Source organism: Hemitrygon akajei, chromosome 11 (assembly GCF_048418815.1).
Source record: "Hemitrygon akajei chromosome 11, sHemAka1.3, whole genome shotgun sequence".
Lineage (NCBI taxonomy): Eukaryota > Metazoa > Chordata > Chondrichthyes > Myliobatiformes > Dasyatidae > Hemitrygon > Hemitrygon akajei.
In genome coordinates this window covers 116867470-116874222 of record NC_133134.1, presented here as the reverse complement: position 1 = coordinate 116874222, position 6753 = coordinate 116867470, and positions in this window count along the sequence as shown.

The following is a 6753-nucleotide window of genomic DNA, read 5'->3' as shown; positions in this document are numbered from 1 at the left end:
TGGTACTTTTGAACCTGTCACCCAACAAACCCAAGTACAAAGCCCCAACCTTGTAAACTTTTTCTATAACATATTAACAATTATCCAAGTCACTGACAGTATCTCAATATAGACCCCCTTCACCACTCAGCTCCAATGTATCAAGATCTCTGCAAGTATCCTGATTTTAGCACCGCACTACATCTGACTCCCCACAGGCCATCTTGAAGCCCTAGTATCCCAATTCCCTGTGCCATCTGAAAGACTTGGCTTAGCCCCAGCTTTGGATATATTCTGGGCATCACACTTAAAATAAACAAGGCCTTGCTTACATTTATTAGAATGGCACCAGAAATGAATGATTTCAAATGTGTGAAGAGGCTAAAGAACCTGGATTTTTCCCCAGAAGCATAAATGGTCTGCAGATTTCATGAAGGGTTTTAACGAAAGACATCTTTCCTACCTTCTCCATTCTCTCAGTGAGAATTTGAAATTGTGATTGCCATAAAATTCTCAACTAAAAAGTTTCTTTCCTGATCTTGCATCAATCTGTGCAAAATTATATACAGAATGTGAAATTTGTGTACTCATCATTTTCATTTCATTTTTAATCTTTTTATTGGTACATAATCTTCTACAGCTATAAGATGATACAAAACTTCAACAAATTAATATATATACAATTAATAAAGCTGAAGAAAATAAAAACTGATTGTAATATATAAAAATGAAAAAAAAATTATATGTAAGGAAAAGAAGGAAAAAAAAAGAACCCCATCTAACTAAGAAAAAAAACCCACTGACTACAAAAAAAAGGGGGGAAAAAACCCATTAGGAATCAACCCCCGGAGCAATACGTCTTACCATAATCTACATATATATATAAAGAAAAGAATAATCAACACCAATTCATATTTATATAGAATAAGATTGGAAGGAAGCCATATAAAATAATTCAAATTAAATGATAATATTTGGCAAAAGAGCCCCATCTTCTCTCAAAATCGAATCAGGGATCAAAAGTTCTACTAATTTTTTCCAAACTGAGACATAACAGTACTTGAGAAAACCATTCAATTAATGTAGGGACAGAGGTACCTTTCTATTTTAATAAATTAGTCCTTCTTGCCAATAATGTAACAAATGCAATTACATGTTGATCTGAAGATGAAATACCCTGAATATGATGCAGAACTATTCCAAATAGAACAGTCAATCTATTAGGTTGTAAATTAATTTTCAGAGCTTTAGAAATTGTAGAAAATAAAGATTTCCAAAATGATTTTAATGAAGAACATGACCAGAACATATGTGACAAAGTAGCTACTTTAGTTTTACACCTATGATCATTTTTAAATATAATTACTGCAATTATCTGGTTTTAATATTTCTTTTAGAATAGAGCATCCAAGATTAGATAGTCAAATACAGCTGTGAACCAACCAATGCTTTATCCAAATTTAATGTAATCCCATTGCTCTTTTTATAAATGTATTGAATTTTCTAAATTAGTTTATTTGATCACATCTCTTAAAGGAATTAGAAAAGTACAGCACAGAAGCAGGCCCTTTGGCCAATGTAGTCCATGTTGAAACTACTTAAACTGCCTACTTCCGTAGACCTGCGCTGGGACCACAGCCCTCCATACCCCTACCATCCATGTACCTATCCATTTGCTTTAACATTGAAATTGAGCTCTCGTGCACCACTTGTGCTGGCAGCTCATTCCACACGCTCACAACCCTGTGAGTGACAAAGTTTCCCCTCATGTTCCCCTTAAACTTTTCACCTTTCACCTTTAACCTATGACCTCTAGTTGTACTCACACCCAGTCTCAGTGGAAAAAGCCTTCTTGCATTGACCTTATCAATACCTCTCATAATTTCTTCAGAACTATGTATATATAGACTTTATACACATGGTATATTGTGTGATAGTAAGTTTACCTTCTCTCCATGGTCCTATTTCCAGTTATTACAATCCCACTTAGTGCCAGGTAAAATGGGAATAGATCTGCAAAATAACATAAGTGTAAGATATAGGAGCAGAATTAGGCTAATTGGCCCACTGAGTATGCTCTGCCAATTCATCATGGCTGATCCAATTTTTCTCTCAGCCCCATGCCTTGACCAATCAAGAATCTATCAACCTCTGCCTTAAAAATACATGAAGACTTGGCCTCCACAGCTGCCTGTGGCAAAGAATTCCACAGATTCACCACTCTCTAGCTAAAGAAATGCCTCCTCATCTCCATTCTAAAAGGATGCCCTTCCATTCTGAGGCTGTCTTCTGGTTTTGGACTCTCCCACCATAGACAACATCTTCTTTACATCCACTCTATCAAGGTCTTTCACTATTTGATAGATTTCAATGAGGTCACCTCTCATTCTCTGAATTCCAGCAAATACGGCCCAGAGACATCAGATGCTCTTCATACCACAAGCTATTCAATCTTGGAATCATTTTCATGAACCACCTTTGAATCCTCTCCAGTTTCAGCACATCCTTTGTAGTAGCCCAAAACTGCTCACAATACTCCAAGTGAGGCCTCACCAGTGCTTTATAAAGTCTTAACATTACATCCTTGCTTTTATATTCCAGTCTTCTTGAAATGAATGCTAACATTGCATTTGCCTTCTTCACCACAGACTCAACCTGCAAATTAACCTTTAGGGAATCCTCCAAAAGGACTCCCAAGTCCCTTTGCAACTCAGATTTTGTAGTTTCGTCTACCAAAGTACATGACCATACACTTCCTGACACTATATTTCATCTGCCATTTCTGGTCCCAACATATACATGCATTTATAAAGAAGGCAAGACAGCACTTATACTTCATTAGGAGTTTGAAGAGATTTGGAATGTCAACAAATACACTCAAAAACTTTTATAGATGTGCGGTGGAGAGCATTCTGACAGGCTGCATCACTGTTTAGTATTGGGGGGTGCTACTGTACAGGACTGAAAGAAGCTGCAGAGGGTTGTAAATTTAGTTGGCTTCATCTTGGGTACTAGCCTACAGAGTACCCAGGACACCTTTAAGGAGTGATGTCTCAGAAAGGCAGTATCCATTATTAAGGACCTCCAGCACACCCTTTTCTCACTGTTGCCATCAGGTAGGAGATATAGAATTCTGAAGGCACACACTTGGCGATTCAGGAATAGCTTCTTCCTCTCTGCCATCCGATTCCTAAATGGACATTGAACCCTTGAACACTGCCGCACTTTTTTAATATATAGTTTTTTTTTGCACAATTTTTAATCTATTCAATATAAGTATACTGTAATCGACTTATTTATTTGGTATTATTTTATTTTGTTGTTTTTTTCTTCTATATATGTATTACATTGAACTGCTGCTGCTAAGTTAACAAATTTCACGTCAAATGCTGGTGATAATAAACCTGATTCAGATTCTTCAACTATCCTCCTAATCTAAGTCCTTCTGTAGCTTTTTTACTTCAGACCCACCTATCTTCATATTGTCTGCAAACTTTGCAACAAAGCCATCAATTCCATCATCCAAATCATTGACATATAATGTAAAAAGAATCAGTCCCAACACAGATCCCTGTGGAACACCACTAGTCACTGACAGCCAGCCAGAAAAGGCTTCCTTTATTCCCACTCCTTGCCTCCTGCCCATCAGCCACTGAATGTTAGAATCATGTTAGAATCTTTACTGTAATACGTGGACTCTTAGCTTGAGAAGCAGCCTCATGTATGGCACCTTGTCAAATGCCTTCTGAAAATCCAAGTACACACTTTCAACCAATTCTCCTTTGTTATCTTACCTGTTATATCTTCAAACAATTCCAACAGATATGTCAGGCAAGATTTTCCTTTGAGGAAACCATGCTGACTACAGCCTATTTTATCATATGACTCCAAGCACTGTTACCTTATCCTTAATAATGGCCCCCAACATCTTGCCAACCACTGAGATCAAACTAACTGGCCTACAGCTTCCTTGCTTCTGCCTTTCTCCCTTCTTGAAGAGTGGAGTGACATTGTTACCTTCCAGTCTTCTGGAACCATTCCAGAATCTAGTGACTTTTGAAAGATCATAAAATGCCACTGATATTATCAAACTGCACATTTGTGGAGTGAATGTCTTCAAGATTAATGCAGTCAGCTTGACATGAGAGATAGTGAGAGATGTAGTCCTTTGCAGATTAGTCTAGTGGAAAAGACTCTAGGGGCTGGAGATGGCCCAAGATGCAGGAGAAGGTTCAGCAGAAGTTACAGGTTCTGAACACAGGCATAAAGACCCTCACAACTCCCTTAAATATTTCCCCTGACAACCCTCCCAGCTCCATCCCATGGCACCTTTCTACCATACACCACCTCCTCTGTCACCCACATCCCCACCTCCATCAACACACTGAGTAAGTATTTTGTGTCACTTTCACTATGGAAGACAAAAGCGACATACTAGAAATAAGACAGTGTCAGGGGCAGAAGTTAGTCATAGAGATTACACTAAGGAGAAGGTGGTTGGGAAGCTGAAAGGTTTGAAGGTAGATAAGTCATCTAGACCAGATGGATTAAATCCCAGGGTTCGGAAAGAGGTAGCTGATGAGATTGTAGAGGCATTAGTGGTGATTTTTTAAGAATCATTAGATTCCAGAATAATTTAAGATGATTGGAAAATTGTAAATGTCACTCCGTTCTTTAAGAAGGGAGGGAGGCAAAATACAATAAATTATAGGCCAGTTAGCTAGACTTCAGTGGTTGGTAAGATGTAGGGAGTCTATTATTGAGGATAAGATTTTAGGGTGCCTGGAGGCACATTACAAAACAGGCTGAAGTCAATGTGATTTCTTTAAGGAACTGGTTTGCTGCCAGTAACTAGTGGTTTTACACAGGGGTTGGTGTTGAGTCCACTACTTTTCATGTTAATGATCAGAATGATGGAATTGAAGGCTAAGTGGCCAAATTTACAGATGATACAAATATACATAAGTTGAGTAAACAGGGAGTCTGCAGAAGGACGTGGACAGATCAGGGTAAGTGGCAGATGGAATACAGTGGAGAAAAGTCTATGGTCATGTATTTTGGTAGAAGGAATAAAGTCATAAGACTATTTTCTGAACGGGGAAAGAATTCAGAAATTGGAGGTGTAAAGGAACTTAGGAGTTCTAATGCAGGATTCCATGGAGTTTAACTTGCAGGTTGACTTGGCAGTGTAGAAAGCAAATGCAATGTTATTAATCATTTCGAGAGGACTAGAATATGAAAGCAAGGATGTAATGTTGAGGATTTATAAAACATTGGTCAGACCACATCTGGAGAATTGTGAGGTTTGCGCCTCATATCTAGGAAAGGATATGCTGGGAATGGAGAGGGTCCAGAAGAGGTTTATGGGAATTATCCTGGGAATGAAAGGGTTAAGAGAAGCGTTTGATGGCTCTGGGGTTGTACTCACTGGACTTTAGAAAAATGATGGGTGATCTCATTGAAACCCACTGAATATTGAAAGATCTAGACAGAATGGATGTGGAGAGGATGTTTCCATTATTGGAGAGTCTAGGCCCATAGGATACAGCTTCAGAATAAAAGGTTATACCTTTATAATAGGGATGAGAAGAGGTAGATAGAAGATGGTGAATATATGGAATTCATTGCTACATATAGCTGTGAAGGCCAAGTCATTGGTATATTTAAAATAGAGGTTGATTGGTTCTGGATTATTAAGGATGTCAAAGATTATGGGGAGAAGGCAGGAGAATAAAGTTGGGATGAGTATATTATATCAGCCATGTTCAAACGGCTCAATGAACTGAATGGCTTAATTCTGCTGCTACGTCTTATGGTCCATCACTTCTATCAGGTCAAAGGTACACAGAAATTCTCAAATTCCTTGCATAGAGCAAGTGATACCTGTTGGCTACAAAGGCTCCACAGCTAAGCAAACTGGTTATCTACAAGTAGAGCACAAATCTAATCCTTAACACTCAGTCATGAAGTTTTGAAACTCCAATGACCTCCAATACCAATTAACAAAAGAAAATATAGCCAGCTATACTCCTAATCATCACACAACAAACCTGAAAGGGTATGTGAATCCTGTTAATCATTCAAGTTGGGAATGATTGGGAATGAAGAGACTTTTCTAGTGCTAAGTGGTAGGTTTCATAAAGGTTTTCAAACAGGTGGCATTTAGTAGATCACCTCAGGCTTTGTGTCAACGTAGCACTACATTGTGACATTGTGACTAAGCCCATCAACTACATGCTTGGGGAAACCTTAGTTTTTGACACATGCTGTTGCACTGTCCATTATGCTAAATAGAACAAATTGTGTTAAAAATGTGCACTCGCAATTCACATACAACATATATGTCAAACTCAAGGCCCGCGGGCCAAATCCAGCCCGCGGTGGAATTATCTTTGGCCCGCGAGATAATATCTAATTACTATTAAAGCTGGCCCCAGTAATTGAAGCGCCTATGGTGTATGATATGGCTAATGCTGAGTTTATTCAGGTACCAGGTTTTCAGGGTTTTTAGTGTTTATTCGGCAGTCTTCTTCATAAGAAACGGAATTTGTAAAGTGAAACACTTTGTAGTTATAGCAGAGACTGAGACACATGAGAGCAGGCTGAAAAAACAGAGGCAACGAAAGCTGCGTTCACACGCGTCCGACTGATCCGGCCCGCATGAAGCTGCATTTTGCTCAATCCGGCCCGTGACCCAAAATGAGTTTGACACCCCTGACATTAGAATCAAATTTGCACCCATAATACCGAACCAAAAGCTTAAAGGAGACCATT